Raw genomic sequence first — 18,815 nt, forward strand, 5'->3', positions numbered from 1 at the left:
CCAGCCACATACGTAGTATATTGCCCAGCCACGTAGTATATTGCACAGCGACGGAGTATACAGCACAGAGCCACATAGTATACAGAGTTAAAATAAAAAATAAACATATACTCACCCTCCGAAGGCCCGTTGAAGTCCTGGCCCTGTGCGCGGTGCAGGCGTCAGCTTCCAGTCCCAGGGTGTGATGACGTCACGGTCACATGACCGTGACGTCATGGCAAGTCCTTCTCACGCAGGACCTGTGATGACGTCGCGGTCACATGACCGTGACGACCGCAGGCGGCAGCTTCCGGTCCCAGGATGGTCTGCCAGAAGGACCTTCCATGACGTAATAGTCATGTGACAGCGACGTCATGGAAGGTCCTTCTCGCAGGGCCTGTGATGACGTCGTGGTTACTTGACCATGACATCATGGAAGGTCCTTCTGGCAGACCATCCTTGGGACCGGAACCTGCCGCTTGCATGGAGCGGTCACCGTAGCGTCGCTAGGAGCGCGAAAGGCGGCGGATGGTGAGTATAGCAGGATTTTTTTTTATTATTATTTTTAACATGACATATTTTTACTATTGATTCTGCATAGGCAGCGTCAATAGTAAATACTTGGGGACACACAGGGTTAATAGCAGCGGTAATGGAGTGCGTTACACCGCAGCCCGTTACCGCTGCCATTAACCCCGTGTGAGCGGTGACTGGAGGGGAAGGGGATTATAGAGCGGGCGCTGGGCAGTGACTGCAGGGGAGTAGGGGAGGGACTAATCGGACTGTGCCCGTCGCTGATTGGACAAGGCAGCCATGACAGGCAGCTGCCGAGACCAATCAGCGACTTGGATTCCGTGACAGACAGAGGCCGTGACCAATGAATATCCGTGACAGAAAGAAACAAAGACAGACAGACAGAAGGACAGACAGACGGAAGTGACCCTTAGACAATTATATAGTAGATAATCATGATCATTTTAATGTTGTTATCAGTGTTTGCCTTTAAACGTTTATGCTGTAGCAAGGACTTGCTAGTCTAAGGTCAGGGATAAAAAGTCGCATGCAACAATCGCATACAAAGTCGCCGTGTGTCCCTGTCCTAAAGGTCCCAATAAACGGGACAACTATTATGTGATTTGGGTGGGTAAGCAGGAAAAACCCACCAATATTCGGGCTTAGAGGCGTATAGTTTAGCCTAGGCTAGAATATACCCATGGAATACTTTGGCCTAGGACAGAATATACCTGGGGTATACTCTAGCCTAGGCCACTTTAGCCCCGGGCATAGTCTGGCCCAGGCTATTTAACACCCCGGAGGTATATTCTGGCCTGAAGGGGTATAACGTTGCCTAGGCCAGAATATACCAGGTGTAACAGAACAGATTAACCCCACCCACCCAGAATATACCTGGGGTTAAAGTGGCCTAGGGGAGATTATACTTCTCCAGCTCCAGAATATACCCCAGCTGCTGTAGATCAGCTTTTTCATGCTTTTGAGAACCATTGAGTGATATACTTAATAATGGGGCCCCAGTCAGTGTACAGGGGCCCCACATGGTACAGGGGACCAAACAGCACACAGGCAGTCCCAGACAGCGCACAGGGAGGCAGAGACAGTGCACAGGGGGCAGAGACAGCACACAGGGGCCCTGCGTGCTGTCTCTTTCCCCCCTTGCACGCTGTCTCTTCCCCCCCTGTGCGCTGTCTGGGGCCCCGTGCACTGTCTCTGCGCCCCTGTGTACTGCCTGGGGCCCTTGTGCGCTGTCAGGGGCTTCTGTATGCTGCCTGGGGCCCCTGTGCGCTGCCTGGGGCTCCGTTATTGAGTATATCACTCAATGGTTCTCAAAAGCCTGAAAAATCTGATCTACAGTAGCTGGGGTATATTCTGACTCGGAGGGGTATAATCTGGGTTAGGCCAATTTATACCCCAGGGTATAGTTTGGCCTAGGCCAGTATATACCCGAGGTATAATCTGGCCTAAGCCACTTTAACCCTGGATATATTCTGGATGGGGGGTTAATCTGGCCTGTTAAACCGGGGTATACACTGGCGTAGGCCACTTTAACCCTGGGTATAGTCGGGCCCAGGCTATTTTACAACCCTGGGTGGTATATTCTGGCCTGAAGGGGTATAATGTGGCCTATGCCAGAATACACCCAGAGTATACTCTGGCCTAGGCCAATTTAACTCGGGGCATAGTTTCGGATGGGGTATATTCTGGCCTATTACACCAGTATTTCCCGCTAGGCCACAAATCCTAGATATGCGAGTCACTGGGCATTCAGTGTTCTTTTCTCACTGGCCATCTCCATTCTCTGAAACATGTCTCCAGCCCACACCCTGTACCATACATAGCCACTGGAAGTAATGACCCACAGGAACGGTCCTTTTCTACAGCCGGATTGTCTCCAGAGCCTGGTTCGGATCTGGTCACGGTCTTTTACTGGTGCTGTATATGAATCTTCTACTGGCGTGGGCTATGAATCTTCTACTAGTGCTGCTTAGGGATTTTCCTCACACCTCAGGCCTTCTCTGTCATCTAATCGCTCTCAGACTCTTCTGTGGTAATGGTGACTTTAAGCCTACCTAGCATCCTCACAACCTGTCCTAGTATAGGTTGTGGCACCAACTGCCTTTTATAAGTAGTAACTGCGACACAGTTGTCTCCTGGCCTGATGGCGCCTTTAAATTCTTCCTGTCGGAAAATAGGCTACCACTATTAGGATCCTAATATTGAAATTCTTCCTTTACTTTCGCCTTTGACCAGCAGATGGTGATTTTTGCTTGCAAGACTCAGCAAGACATCAACTATACTCATTTTCCGTTTTGTCCACTTTCTTACATTGTAATGGTACTTTGCAATCTAAAATACTTGCTGAACTAGGGCTGTCTGTCATGATCCAGATCGGGTTTTGAGCACTGTTTTCCCTTATTCCCTGTCTGGTAATGTCAAGCAGGGCTGACTCCAGGTTTTCATGGGCCCTGGGCGAAAGAGTCGCGGTGGGCCCCTTTAACACATACCACAATTCATAATGCATGGATACGGCAGAGAAATATAGGTATAGTACAATGCCAAAGATTTAACTTGTTACATTGCATGAGTGATATCTATTGTGCATTCTACATTAGCTCAGAAACCGGACAGTATAGTCCTCTATACAGAATAGTGAGCCCCATATATTGCCCCATACAGTATAATGGCCCCATATAGTGCTCCATACAGTATAATTGGCTCCACATAGTCCTCTATACAGAATAATGAGCCCCATATATTGTTCCAAACAGAATAATGAGCCCAATATTATGCTCAATACAAAATAATGAGCCTCATATAATGCTCCATACAGAATAACGGGCACACAGAGTGCTTCATACAGAATGAGCCGCATATATTGCTCTATACAGAATTGACCCCATATAATGCTCCATACAGTATAGTGAGCCACATATAATTCTCCATACAGTATATGATGGGCCCCATCTATTGCTCCATATACAATGGGCCTCATATAATGCTCCATACAGTATATGATCGGCCCTATACAGAATACTGAGTCCCATATATTGCTCCATACAGAATGGGCCCCATATGATGCTCCTTACAGAATGGGTCCCATATAATGCTCCAAAAATAATTGGCCCCATAAGATGCTCCATGTATAATGGGCCCCATATAATGCTCCATATATAATTGGCCATATAAAATGCTCCATATATAATTAGTCCCATAAGATGCTTCATATATTATTGGCCCCATATACTGCTCCATATGTAATTGGCCCCATATACTGCTCCATATTGAATTGGCCCCATAAGATGCTCCATATTAAATTGGCCCCATATAATGCTCCCTATAGAATTGGCTTCATAAGATGCTCAATATATTATTTGCCCCATAAGATACTCCATATAGAATTAGCCCCCCCCAAAAAAAAAATGAAATAGTCACCTCTCGTTGCTTGATGCTGCTGTGCTCTGGAATCCTCAGCGTCGGTGTCTTCCTGCTCTCTGTGCTGCGACTGCTCAGGCAGAGAGCGCGCACTGGTGATGTCATCGCGCCCTCTGACCTGAACGTCACAGTCAGAGGATGGAAGATGCTGCAGCGCTGGAACCGGGAGAGGTAAGTATCACAAGTGCTGGGGCCCGGAGCAGGCAGGGGCTGTGACTATATCATGCCAGTGTCCACGATAGCGAGTGGGCCCCCTGCCTGCTCAGGGCTCCGGCACCTGCCCGGGTGCACCGGGTGCTGACGCCGGCCCTGATGTCAACAGTTAACCTTTCTCAGCCTCGGTCTGGTTTCAGGTTGGCTATTTATCGCCGCTGCTTCCTGCAAGCGTTGTCAGTTATAGCTTTTGCCTAGAGCTGCTGTAGCTGACTCTAATTGCTCTGATTTGTCCTGCTGCGTTTGCTGTCTTAACCCATGTCTGTTTTCCGTCATTCCCATCTTGACTCCGTGTTTCCATTTAGTGTGCTGACTTACTGGTTTTGATTTGGCTTGTATCCTCCTCTTGTGTCTCCCCTTTTCCTCATAGATTGTAAGCTTGCGAGCAGCAGGGCCCTCATTCCTCCTGGTATCTGTTTTGAACTGTGATTTCTGTTATGCTGTAATGTCTGTTGTCTGTATAAGTCCCCTCTATAAGTTGTAAAGCGCTGCGGAATATGTTGGCGCTATATAAATAAAATTATTATTATTATTATTATTATTATTATCCTGACTCACTTCTGTCTTTTGCCGTTTGGCTTATCCGCTCCTGACCACTACTGACTCCCTGGCTTGTCTCTGACCGTGAGTTTGCTTTCCTTTTCCTTTGGTACTCTGCTACAGTCTAGGATTTGACCTGGTTTGTTTGACTATTCAGCTGCCACCTGTGGTAGCCTCACTGTTGCACTGCAGGCCTGCTCTGTTTAGGTGCAGATCTGCTTTCACTCTACTGCCATCTAGTGAAGCCTGCACCTACCTGCATTGCAGCAGCGTGACACTGTCCAAGTTAAAGATAAATGCTAGAAGGAGTAGTGCTGACCTTAATCTATATATTACTTTTTTTGATCATTTCAAACAGCAGTATCAAATCAACTGTCAGGCTGGGAGTGACCATTTGAAATGTGTTTTCCCAATGGTACAACATTTTTCACAAAAGCAAGTTGCCTTGGTAGTTAACTGTTTACAAAGCTGACAGAAATAAATTAGCCTTTAAAGGGACTCTGTCACCTGAATTTGGAGGGAACAATTTTCAGCCATAGGGGCGGGGTTTGATTCACCCTTTCCTTACCCGCTGGCTGCAATATTGGATTGAAGTTAATGCTCTGTCCTCCGTAGTACATGCCTGCACAAGGCAATCTTGCCTTACGCAGGCGTGTACTATGGAGGACAGAGAATGAACTTCAATCCAATATTGCAGCCAGCATGCAGCCAGCGGGTAAGGAAAGGGTGAATCAAACACCCGAAAACCCCGCCCCTATGGCTGAAAATTGTTCCCTCCAAATTCAGGTGACAGAGTCCCTTTAAAGTCTTCTAAGTCTAAGCTCACATGAGCATATAAAAAATTCACCTGTTTTCATCATGAAAAAATAACTGATATTTCATCTGTATTGTCATCCATATGGCATCCGTCTTTATGTTAAGAAAAAAAGCCACCAGTAATTCCTGAAGCCAATCCATCCAGAGCATGGATAGTGCCAAAACACTCAAAACTGGAAGCAGAGAGGAGACCTCCAGCTCCACGGACATTAAAATCTTTTTTTTTCATCATATCAGCTTAGAGCAATAAAAAACACTGATGTGCTTCAAGCACCTTTAGCCATAGTGTTGATATATAAGAAATGTGCAATGATTTTTATAGATCCAAGCCGATATGGATGTTATTTAGAATTTTAATATGTACCAATAAAGAAGATTTTAATGTCCGTGGAGCTGGATCTTTCCTCTATGCATCCATTTTGATACATGAATAGTTAGCAAAATGTACAAGAATAAATAGTTTTCTATGTAAAGGGAACCTGTCCCATGAAAAACACTATTACCCAGCAGATAAAGTACAGACCAAAAGTTTGGACACACCTTCTCATTTAAAGATTTTTCTGTATTTTCATGACTATGAAAATTGTACATTCACACTGAAGGCATCAAAACTATGAATTAACACATGTGGAATTATATACTTAGCAAAAAAGTGTGAAACAACTGAAAATATGTCTTATATTCTAGGTTATTCAAAGTAGCCACCTTTTGCTTTGATGACTGCTTTGCACACTCTTGGCATTCTCTTGATGAGAGGTAGTCACCGGGAATGGTCTTCCAACAATCTTGAATGAGTTCCCAGAGATGCTTAGCACTTGTTGGCCCTTTTGCCTTCACTCTGCGGTCCAGCTCACCCCAAACCATCTCGATTGGGTTCAGGTCTGGTGACTGTGGAGGCCAGGTCATCTGGCGTAGCACCCCATCACTCTCCTTCTTGGTCAAATAGCCCTTACACAGCCTAGAAGTGTGTTTGGGGTCATTGTCCTGTTGAAAATAAATGATGGTCCAACTAAACGCAAACCGGATGGAATAGCATGCCGCTGCAAGATGCTGTGGTAGCCATGCTGGTTCAGTATGCCTTCAATTTTGAATAAATCCCCAACAGTGTCACCAGCAAAGCACCTCCACCATCACACCTCGTCCTTCATGCTTCATGGTGGGAACCAGGCATGTAGAGTCCATCCGTTCACCTTTTCTGCGTCGCACAAAGACACGGTGGTTGGAACCAAAGATCTCAAATTTGGACTCATCAGACCAAAGCACAGATTTTCACTGGTCTAATGTCCATTCCTTGTGTTCTTTAGCCCAAACAAGTCTCTTCTGCTTGTTGCGAGTCCTTAGCAGTGGTTTCCTAGCAGCTATTTTACCATGAAGGCCTGCTGCACAAAGTCTCATCTTAACAGTTGTTGTAGAGATGTTTCTGCTGCTAGAACTCTGTGTGGCATTGATCTGGTCTCTAATCTGAGCTGCTGTTAACCTGCGATTTCTGAGGCTGGTGACTCGGATAAACTTATCCTCAGAAGCAGAGGTGACTCTTAGTCTTTCTTTCTTGGGGCTGTCCTCATGCGAGCCAGTTTCTTTGTAGCGCTTGATGGTTTTTGCAACTGCACTTGGGGATACTTTCAAAGTTTTCCCAATTTTTCAGACTGACCGACCTTCGTTTCCTAAAGTAATGATGACCACTAATTTTTCTTTACTTAGCTGCTTTTTTCTTGCCATAATACAAATTCTTACAGTCTATTCAGTAGGACTATCAGCTGTGTATCCACCAGACTTCTGCACAACACAACTGATGGTCCCAACCCCATTTATAAGGCGAGAAATCCCACTTATTAAACCTGACAGGGCACACCTGTGAAGTGAAAACCATTTCCGGTGACTACCTCTTGAAGCTCATCAAGAGAATGCCAAGAGTGTGCAGAGCAGTCATCAAAGCAAAAGGTGGCTACTTTGAGGAACCTAGAATATAAGACATAATTTCAGTTGTTTCACACTTTTTTGTTAAGTATATAATTCCACATGTGTTAATTCATAGTTTTGATGCCTTCAGTGTAAATTTACAATTTTCATAGTCATGAAAATACAGAAAAATCTTTAAATGAGAAGGTGTGTCCAAACTTTTGGTCTGTACTGTATGTGGTTAATCTACATGTTAATAGTATTCTGAACCTGCCCGGTGCCTTTGCTTGGAGTCCAACTGCCAGGGGGAAAAAAGTTTATTCCTCCAGGCAGCATTTGGCGTTCAGTCACAGGGGTGGTACCGGCATGGTTTCAGTCACTGAGAGCTAGCTCTAATGCTAAGCCTGCTGTCAGCAAGTGCCAGGTGAGCAGTTACAGCCGCCACTCTCTATACACAGATCGGTGGCCGAACCTGTGCTGGTGCTGCCCTCGTGACTGAATGCCAAACACTGCTGGGAAGAATAAAGTTAATTTCCTCAGGGCAGTGATGCTCCCAGTGTGGGAGCAGGGCAAGTTAGGAAAGCTATTAACCTGCAGATTAACCTCATATCTGCAGATTAATAGCGCTTTTTTTTTACGAGACAGCATTTAAAGAATTGCAATGTATCCATAAAATTAGATGCTCTACAATTGATCTGTATGGGATCCGATTCCAATTTTTCTTTTGCACACCCATAGTCTCATCTGAGTACTGGAAGAACCTATTGCATGTTGCAATTGTTTTCACGCAAACATGTGGTTAATATGGAAAAATGGCCATCTGAACAGCCCCATTGAATAACATTGGTCTGAGTGCTGTCAGTTTTTTCTTTCTCACATTCCTTTCTTAGAAAAAAATGTTGAAACCTTATTGATAACTAATGTGAAGAACTTTGTGATATATTAACCCCTTAACGACCGCCGATACGCCTTTTAACGGCGGCCGCTAAGGGTACTTAATCCACAGCGCCGTTAATTAACGGCGCTGTGGAAAAAGTGAATAGCGCCCCCCAGAGTCGGATTTTCTCTGGGGTCTCGGTTGCCGAGGGTAGCCGAGACCCCAGAGAACATGATTCGGGGGGTTTTTACCGACCCCCGAGTTGCGATCGCCGGTAATTAACCGTTTACCGGCGGTCGCAACAAAAAAAAAACAAAACGCGATTTGCCGTTTAATTTCTCTGTCCTCCGATGTGATCGCACATCGGAGGACAGAGAAATGTGGTCCCCGATGGCCCCCAATAGCCCTCCAATACTTACCTACCTCCCCCGGTGCTCCTCGTGTCTCCCCATGGGCGCCGCCATCTTTCTTCCGGGAAAAAATGGCGGGCGCACGCGCAGTGCGCCCGCCGCCCGGCACCCGGATGTTCTTTGGGGTCTCGACTGCCGGGGGTAGCCGAGACCCCAAAGAACATGATCGGGGTCGGTTTGCACCGACCCCTGCTTTGCGATCGCCGGTAATTAACAGTTTACCGGCGACCGCAAAAAAAAAAAAAAAAAAAAAGCGATCAGTTATTTCTCTGTCCTCTGATGTGATCGCACATCAGAGGACAGAGAAATAGGGGGATTCGGGGACCCTATCATACTCACCCGGGGTCCCTGGGTCCTCTTCTGTCTTCTCCTGCCAGCCGGCTTTTTCATCATGGCGGGCGCATGCGCAGTGCGCCCGCCATCTGCTGCCATCTGCCGGCCGGCAGGAGAAGACAAGTTGGGGCTAAAATTAGGGTTAGGGTTAGGGTTAGGGTTAGGGTTAGGGTTAGAGTTAGGGTTAGGGTTAGAGTTAGGGTTAGGGTTAGAGTTAGGGTTAGGGTTGGGGCTAAATTTAGGGTTAGGGTTAGGGCTAGGGTTAGGGTTAGGCTACTTTCACACTAGCGTTTTTTGGCTTCCGTCGCAATGCGTCGTTGGAGAAAAAACGCATCCTGCAAAAGTGCTTGCAGGATGCGTTTTTTCTCCATTGGCTTGCATTAGCGACGCATTGCGACGGATTGCCACATGTCGCATCCGTCGTGCGACGGATGCGTCGTGCTTCGGCGGACCGTCGACACAAAAAAAACTACATGTAACTTTTTTGTGCGACGTGTCCGCCATTTCCGACCGCGCATGCGTGGCCGGAACTCCGCCCCCGCCTCCCCGCACCTCACAATGGGGCAGCGGATGCGTTGAAAAAACAGCATCCGCTGCACCCGTTGTGCGGCGCTTACAACGCTAGCGTCGGTACGTCGGCCCGACACACTGCGATGGGCCGAGTACGACGCTAGTGTGAAAGTAGCCTTAGGCTTCTTTCACACTTGCGTCGGTACGGGGCGGTCGCAATGCGTCGGCCCGATGTACCGACGCACGTTGTGAAAATTGTGCACAACGTGGGCAGCGGATGCAGTTTTTCAACGCATCCGCTGCCCAGTCTATGTCCTGGGGAGGAGGGGGCAGAGTTACGGCCACGCATCCGCGGAAATGGCGGACGCGACGTACAAAAAAAAGGTTACATTGAACTTTTTTGTGACGACGGGGGCTAAAGTTATGGTTAGGGTTGGGGCTAAAGTTAGGGTTGGGGCTAAAGTTAGGGTTAGAGTTGGGATTAGGGTTAGGGTTTGGATTAGGGTTGGGATTAGTGTTACGTTTGGGATTAGGGTTGGGATTAGGGTTAGGGTTGGGATTAGGGTTAGGGGTGTGTTGGATTTAGGGTTTTGATTAGGGTTATGGTTAGGGTTGAGATTAGGGCTGTTTTGGGGTTAGGGTTGTGATTATCGTTAGGGTTGTGATTAGGATTATGGATCGGGTTGAGATTAGGGTTAGGGCTGTGTTGGGGCTAGGGTTGGAGTTAGAATTGGGGGGTTTCCACTGTTTAGGTACATCAGGGGGTCTCCAAACACGACAGCCAATTTTGCGCTAAAAAAGTCAAATGGTACTCCCTCCCTTCTGAGCTCTGCCGTGCGCCCAAACAGTGGTTTACCCCCACATATGGGGCATCAGCGTACTCGGGATAAATTGGACAACAACTTTTGGGGTCCAATTTCTCCTGTTACCCTTGTGAAAATAAAAACTTGGGGGCTAAAAATCTTTTTTGTTGGAAAAAAATATATTTTTTTATTTTCACTACTCTGCATTATAAATTTCTGTGAAGCACTTGAGCTTTCAAAGTTCTCACCACATATCTAGATAAGTTCCTTAGGGGGTCTAGTTTCCAAAATTTGGTCACTTGTGGGGGTTTCTACTGTTTAGGTACATTAGGGGTCTGCAAACGCAACATAACGCCCGCAGACAATTCTATCAAAGTCTGCATTCCAAAATGGCGCTCCTTCCCTTCCGAGCTCTGCCGTGCGCCCAAACAGTGGTTTACCCCCACATATAGGGTACCAGCATACTCAGGACAAATTGGACAACAACTTTTGGGGTCCAATTTCTCTTGTTACCCTTGTGAAAATAAAAACTTGGGGGCTAAAAATCTTTTTTGTTGGAAAAAAATATATTTTTTTATTTTCACTACTCTGCATTATAAATTTCTGTGAAGCACTTGAGCTTTCAAAGTTCTCACCACATATCTAGATAAGTTCCTTAGGGGGTCTAGTTTCCAAAATTTGGTCACTTGTGGGGGTTTCTACTGTTTAGGTACATTAGGGGTCTGCAAACGCAACATAACGCCCGCAGACAATTCTATCAAAGTCTGCATTCCAAAATGGCGCTCCTTCCCTTCCGAGCTCTGCCGTGCGCCCAAACAGTGGTTTACCCCCACATATGGGGTACCAGCATACTCAGGACAAATTGGACAACAACTTTTGGGGTCCAATTTCTCTTGTTACCCTTGTGAAAATAAAAATTTGGGGGCTAAAAAATCTTTTTTGTGGGAAAAAAAATATTTTTTATTTTCACTACTCTGCATTATAAACTTCTGTGAAGCACTTGGGCATTCAAAGTTCTCACCACATATCTAGATAAGTTCCTTGGGGGGTCTATTTTCCAAAATGGGGTCACTTGTTGGGGGTTTCTACTGTTTAGGTACATTAGGGGTCTGCAAAGGCAACATAACGCCCGCAGACAATTCTATCAAAGTCTGCATTCCAAAATGGCACTCCTTCCCTTCCGAGCTCTGCCGTGCGCCCAAACAGTGGTTTACCCCCACATATGGGGTACCAGCATACTCAGGACAAATTGGACAACAACTTTTGGGGTCCAATTTCTCTTGTTACCCTTGTGAAAATAAAAACTTGGGGGCTAAAAAATCTTTATTGTTAAAAAATATATATTTTTTATTTTCACGACTCTGCATTATAAACTTCTGTGATGCACTTGGGCATTCAAAGTTCTCACTACACATCTAGATAAGTTCCATGGGGGGTCTAGTTTCCAAAATGGGGTCACTTTTGGGGGGTTTCTGCTGTTTAGGCACATCAGGGGCTCTCCAAACGCGACATGGCGTCCGATCTCAATTCCAGTCAATTTTGCATTGAAAAGTCAAATGGCGCTCCTTTGCTTCCAAGCTCAGCCATGCGCCCAAACAGTGGTTTACCCCCACATATGGGGTGTCGGCGTACTCAAGACAAATTGTACAACAGCTTCTGGGGTCCATTTTCTCCTGTTACCCTTGGTAAAATAAAAATTTGGAGGCAAAAAGATCATTTTTGTAGAAAAAAATGAGATTTTTTATTTTCACGGCTCTACGTTATAAACTTCTGTGAAGCACTTGGGGGTTCAAAGTGCTCACCACACATCTAGATAAGTTCCTTAAGGGGTCTAGTTTCCAAAATGGTATCACTTGTGGGGGGTTTCCACTGTTTAGGCACATCAGGGACTCTCCAAACGCGACATGGCATCCGATCTCAATTCCAGCCAATTCTGCATTGAAAAAGTCAAACGGTGCTCCTTCACTTCCAAGCTCTGCGGTGCGCCCAAACAGTGGTTTACCTCCACATATGGGGTATCGACGTACTCAGGAGAAATTGCACAACAACTTTTGTGGTCTAATTTCTCCTGTTACCCTTGTGAAAATAAGAATTTGTGGGCGAAAAAATCATTTTTGTGAAAACAAATGCGATTTTTTATTTTCACGGCTCTACGTTATAAACTTCTGTGAAGCACTTGGGGGTTCAAAGTGCTCACCACACATCTAGATAAGTTCCTTGGGGGGTCTAGTTTCCAAAATGGTGTCACTTGTGGGGGGTTTCCACTGTTTAGGCACATTAGGGGCTCTCCAAACGCAACATGGCGTCCGATCTCAATTCCAGCCAATTCTGCATTGAAACAGTCAAACGGTGCTCCTTCACTTCCAAGCTCTGCGGTGCGCCCAAACAGTGGTTTACCTCCACATATGGGGTATCGGTGTACTCAGGAAAAATTGCACAACAAAATTTGTGGTTAAATTTCTGTTTTTACACTTGTGAAAATTAAAAAAAATGGTTCTGAAGTAAAATGTTTGCAAAAAAAAGTAAAATGTTCATTTTTTTCTTCCACATTGTTTTAGTTCCTGTGAAGTACGTAAAGGGTTAATAAACTTCTTGAATGTGGTTTTGAGCAGCTTGAGGGGTGCAGTTTTTAGAATGGTGTCACACTTGGTTATTTTCTATCATATAGACCCCTCAAAATCACTTCAAAGGTGATGTGGTCCCTAAAAAAAACATGGTGTTGTAAAAATGAGAAATTGCTGGTCAACTTTTAACCCTTATAACTCCCTAACAAAAAAAAAAATTGTTTCCAAAATTGTGCTGATGTAAAGTAGACATGTGAGAAATGTTATTTATTAACTATTTTTTGTGACATATCTCTCTGATTTAAGGGCATAAAAATACAAAGTTTGAAAATTGCAAAATTTTAAAAATTTTCGCCATATTTCCATTTTTTTCATAAATAATCGCAAGTAATATCGAAGAAATGTTACCACTAACTTGAAGTACAACATGTCACGAAAAAATAATCTCAGAATCAGCGGGATCCGATAAAGCGTTCCAGAGTTATAACCTCATAAAGTGACACTGGTCAGAATTGTAAAAATTGGCTCGGTCATTAAGTACCAAATTGGCTCTGTCACTAAGGGGTTAATAAATAATGTGGCATAATTTTTCTATGGTATACATAGGTCTCGTTATGTTAAAGATGATTTTTGAAACACCTAAAGATGTGGTCTCTGACTACATATTTCTCCTGCAGCAACTATGTAAGAAAACCATTTTCAGCGCTATACAAAACCAGTAAAATATGTAGGTTTTTCTGTTTCTAAAATTTGTATCTGTCACAGAATTTGTATTTATAAACCACTAATTTTGATTTTCCACTTTCTCATCCAACATTCCCATGTTGGGTTGAGCCCCAATAACTTATTGAGTTTGGGAATATTTGGTGTTCCTGTAATTTTCTGACCTTGCTTTGTTATTGACTTATACAACTAGTAGGACTTAGGTCTCATTCAGACATACAGTGGTAACAGAAAGTATTCATACCCCTTTAGATTTTTCACTCTTTGTTTCATTACAGCCATTTGAAAAATTCAAAAAAAGTTTTTTTTTCTCATAATGTACACTCTGCACCCCATCTTGACTGAAAACCCCCCAGAAATGTAGTAATTTTTGCAAATTTATTAGAAAAACTGAAATTATATGGTCATTAGTATTCAGGCCCTTTTCTCAGTATTGAGTAGAAGCATCCTTTTGAGCTAGTAAAGCCATGAGTCTTCTTGGGAATGATGTAGCAAGTTTTTCACACCTGGATTTGGGGATCCTCTGCCATTCTTCCTTGCAGATCCTCTCTAGTTCTGTCAAGTTGTATGGTGAACGTTGGTGGACAGCCATTTTCAGGTCTATCTAGAGATGCTCAATTGGGTTTGGGTCAGGTCTCTGGCTGGTCCAGTCTAGAATGGTCACAGAGCCAAGTCTGAGGTCCAGAGTACTCTGGAAGAGGTTTTCATCGAGGATATCTCTGTACTTGGCCGCATTCATGTTTCCTTCAATGACAAACAGTCGTCCTGTCCCTGCAGCTGAAAAACACCCCCATAGCATGATGCTGCCACTACCATGTTTCACTGTTGGGATGGTATTGGGCAGGTGATGAGCAGTGCCTGGTTTTCTCCACACATACCACTTAGAATTATCACTAAAAAGGTCTATCTTCGTCTCATCAGACCAGAGAATCTTATTTCTCATAGTCTAGGAGTCCTTCATATGTTTGTTAGGCAATCCCCACATGTATTCAAGCTGTCTAGCAGCCACAAATCATGGTGCTGTGTCGACATAAACTAAATCTCTTAGCACGCTGAAATACTTTGAGACCACCCGAGCATGCTCGGAGAAACTCGAATAACGAGCATACTCGCTCATCACTACTGGCGAGTTTAATTCTTGACAAACAGCCCAGTGCTTTACTGTACACCCATATGCACTAGCACACAAGCTGTTTTTCACGGAGACCTCAGGTCTGAGTATAAATAATTGCATCATTATCCCCTTTCTGACATTAGACATACTATCCCGTCGAGGTGGGGTGGGCCTGTATGACCACCGACGGGATAGTACGTCATATGCGATCGGCCGCGCTCACGGGGTAAGCGCGGCCGATCGCGGCCGGGTGTCAGCTGACTATCGCACCTGATATCCGGCACTATGTGCCAGGAGTGGTCACGGACCGCCTCCGGCACATTAACCCCCGGCACACTGCGATCAAACATGATCGCAATGTTCCGGCGGTATAGGGAAGCATCGCGCAGGGAGGGGGCTCCCTGCGTGCTTCCCTGAGATCCCCGGAGCAACGCGATGTGATCGCATTGCTCCGAGGGTCTCTTACCTCCTCCTTGCTGCAGCAGGCCCGGATCCAAAATGGCCACGGCATCCGGGTCCTGCAGGGAGGTGGCTTAACAGCACCTGCTCAGAGCAGGCGCCGGGAAGCCTGGATCTGTACACGACAGATCGCCGATCTGACACAGTGCACAGCAAAGTGTCAGATCGGCGATCTTACACTATAACATGATGCCCCCCGGGGCAATGTTATAGTGTAAAAAAATATATATTCACGTGTAAAAAAAAAAAATTCCCCCCCACCAAAAAAAAAAAATGTGTTCCTATAAATACATTTCTTTATCTAAATAAAAAAAACAATAAAAGTACACATACTTAGTATCGCCGCGTCCGTAATGACCCTATAAAGCTATTAACCTCTTCAGTGAACACCGCAAAAAAAAAAAAAAAAAACAAGGCAAAAAACGCTTTATTATCATACTGCCAAACAAAAAGTGGAATAACACGCGATCAAAAAGATGGATATAAATAACCATGGTACAGCTGAAAATGTCATCTTGTTCCGCAAAAAATGAGCCACCATACAGCATCATCAAAGAAAAAAGAAAAAAGTTATAGTCCTAATAAAGCGATGCAAAAATAATTATTTTTTCTATAAAATAGTTTTTATCGTATAAAAGCACCAAAACATAAAAAAAATATAAGTAAGGTATCGCTGTAATCTTACTGACCTGAAGAATAAAACTGTTTCATCCATTTTACCAAACGCGGAATGGTATAAACGCCTCCCCCAAAAGAAATTCATGAATAGCTGGTTTTTGGTCATTCTGCCTCACAAAAATCGGAATAAAAAGCGATCAAAAAATGTCACATGCCCGAAAATGTTACCAATAAAAACGTCAACTCGTCCCGCAAAAAACAAGACCTTACATGACTCTGTGGACCAAAATATGGAAAAATTATAGCTCTTAAAATGTGGTAACGCAAAAAATGTTTTTTGCAATAAAAAGCGTCTTTCAGTGTGTGACGGCAGCCAATCATAAAAATCCGCTAAAAAACCCGCTATAAAAGTATATCAAACCCCCCTTCATCACCGCCTTAGTTAGTGAAAAATTAAAAAATTTAAAAAAAGTATTTATTTCTATTTTCCCATTAGGGTTAGGGTTAGGGCCATTGTTAGCGCTAGGGTTAGGGCTAGGGTTAGGGCTAGGGTTAGGGTTAGGGCTAGGGTTAGGGTTAGGGCTAGGGTTATGGTTAGAGTTGGGGCTAGGGTTAAGGCTACAGTTAGGGTTGGGGCTAAAGTTAGGGTTAGGGTTGGGGCTAAAGTTAGGGTTTGGATTACATTTACGGTTGGGAATAGGGTTGGGATTAGGGTTAGGGGTGTGTCAGGGTTAGGGGTGTGGTTAGGGTTACCGTTGGGATTAGGGTTAGGGATGTGTTTGGATTAGGGTTTCAGTTATAATTGGGGGGTTTCCACTGTTTAGGCACATCAGGGGCTCTCCAAACGTGACATGGCATCCGATCTCAATTCCAGCCAATTCTGCGTTGAAAAAGTAAAACAGTGCTCCTTCCCTTCCGAGCTCTCCCGTGCGCCCAAACAGGGGTTTACCCCAACATATGGGGTATCAGCGAACTCAGGACACATTGGACAACAACTTTTTGGGGTCCAATTTCTCCTGCTACCCTTGGAAAAATACAAAACTGGGGCTAAAAAATAATTTTTGTGAAAAAAAAAGATTTTTTATTTTCACAGCTCTGCGTTATAAACTGTAGTGAAACGCTTGGGGGTTCAAAGTTCTCACAACACATCTAGCTAAGTTCCTTGGGGGGTCTAGTTTCCAATATGGGGTCACTTGTGGGGGGTTTCTACTGTTTAGGTACATTAGGGGCTCTGCAAACGTAATGTGGCGCCTGCAGACCAATGCATCTAAGTCTGCATTCCAAATGACACTCCTTCCCTTCCGAGCTCTGCCATGCGCTCAAACGGTGGTTTCCCCCCACATATGGGGTATCAGTGTACTCAGGACAAATTGTGCAATAACTTTTGTGGTCCAATTTCTTCTCTTACCCTTGGGAAAATAAAAAATTCCGGGCGGAAAGATCATTTTTGTGAAAAAATATGATTTTTTATTTTTACGGCTCTGCATTATAAACTTCTGTGAATCACTTAATGGGTCAAAGTGCTCACCACACATCTAGATAAGTTCCTTAGGGGCCTACTTTCCAAAATGGTGTCACTTGTGGGGGGTTTCAATGTTTATGCACATCAGGGGCTCTCCAAACGCAACATGGCGTCTCATCTCAATTCCAGTCAATTTTGCATTGAAAAGTCAAATGGCGCTCCTTCGCTTCCGAGCTCTGCCATGCGCCCAAACAGTGGTTTACCCCCACATATGGGGCATCGGCGTACTCAGGACAAATTCTACAACAACTTTTGTGGTCCATTTTCTCCTGTTACCCTTGGTAAAATAAAACAAATTGGAGCTGAAAAAAATTTTTTGTGAAAAAAAGTTAAATGTTAATTTTTATTTAAACATTCCAAAAATTCCTGTGAAACACCTGAAGGGTTAATGAACTTCTTGAATGTGGTTTTGAGCACCTTAAGGGGTGCAGTTTTTAGAATGGTGTCACACTTGGTTATTTTCTATCATATAGACCCCTCAAAATGACTTCAAATGAGATGTGGTCCCTAAAAAAAAATGGTGTTGTAAAAATGAGAAATTGATGGTCAAATTTTAACCCTTATAACTCCCTAAAAAAAAAAGTTTTGGTTCCAAAATTGTGCTGATGTAAATTAGACATGTGGGAAATGTTACATATTTAGTATTTTGTGTGACATATCTCTGTGATTTAATTGCATAAAAATTTAAAGTTGGAAAATTGCGAAATTTTCAAAATTTTCACCAAATTTCCGTTTTTTTCACAAATAAATGCAGGTAATATCAAAGAAATTTTACCACTATCATGAAGTACAATATGTCATGAGAAAACTGTCAGAAACACCGGGATCCGTTGAAGCGTTCCAGAGTTAACCTCACAAAGGGACAGTGTTCAGAATTGTAAAAATTGGCCTGGTCACTAACGTGCAAACCACCCTTGGGGGAAAGGGGTTATCTAGTCTGGTCCGATTTATGGACCAGACTGTTTCATGTGAAAATTGGGCAGCTCTTGTACTGGTTCACTATGCATATGGGCAAACAGAGCTAGCTGCACACAGAGCTAGTTACGTTCACAATTGACATATGGGACTGGTCTTTAAGGTTCCTCCATAGTCTGAACTTAGGCCGGTTTCACACGTCAGTGCCTCCGGTACGTGTAGTGACAGTTTTCTCACCTACTGGATTCATTGACACATAGACCCATTCAAATGAATGGGTCTAAGCAGATGTCAGCGTGTTTTCACAGACCATGTGTCCATGTGTAAAACACAGAGACAAGTCCGTTTTTTATCGGCAGCACGTACCGTAATACGTCCCGCACACGTGCACACAGAGAACATTGTGCACTCTCCTCCATGCGCACGGATGGCCACGGGAGAAACAGTGCTACTGTAAGCGCTGTTCCGCTGCGTGTGGTGCTGAAGCCGGCTGTCATCTCTTCTCCCCTGCTCGGCCAAAAGCTCTTCAGAGTAATGTTATTTTTCCATTTTTTGTATTTTCAATGCCCCAA

This window comes from Ranitomeya variabilis, chromosome 2 (assembly GCF_051348905.1).
Source record: "Ranitomeya variabilis isolate aRanVar5 chromosome 2, aRanVar5.hap1, whole genome shotgun sequence".
NCBI lineage: Eukaryota > Metazoa > Chordata > Amphibia > Anura > Dendrobatidae > Ranitomeya > Ranitomeya variabilis.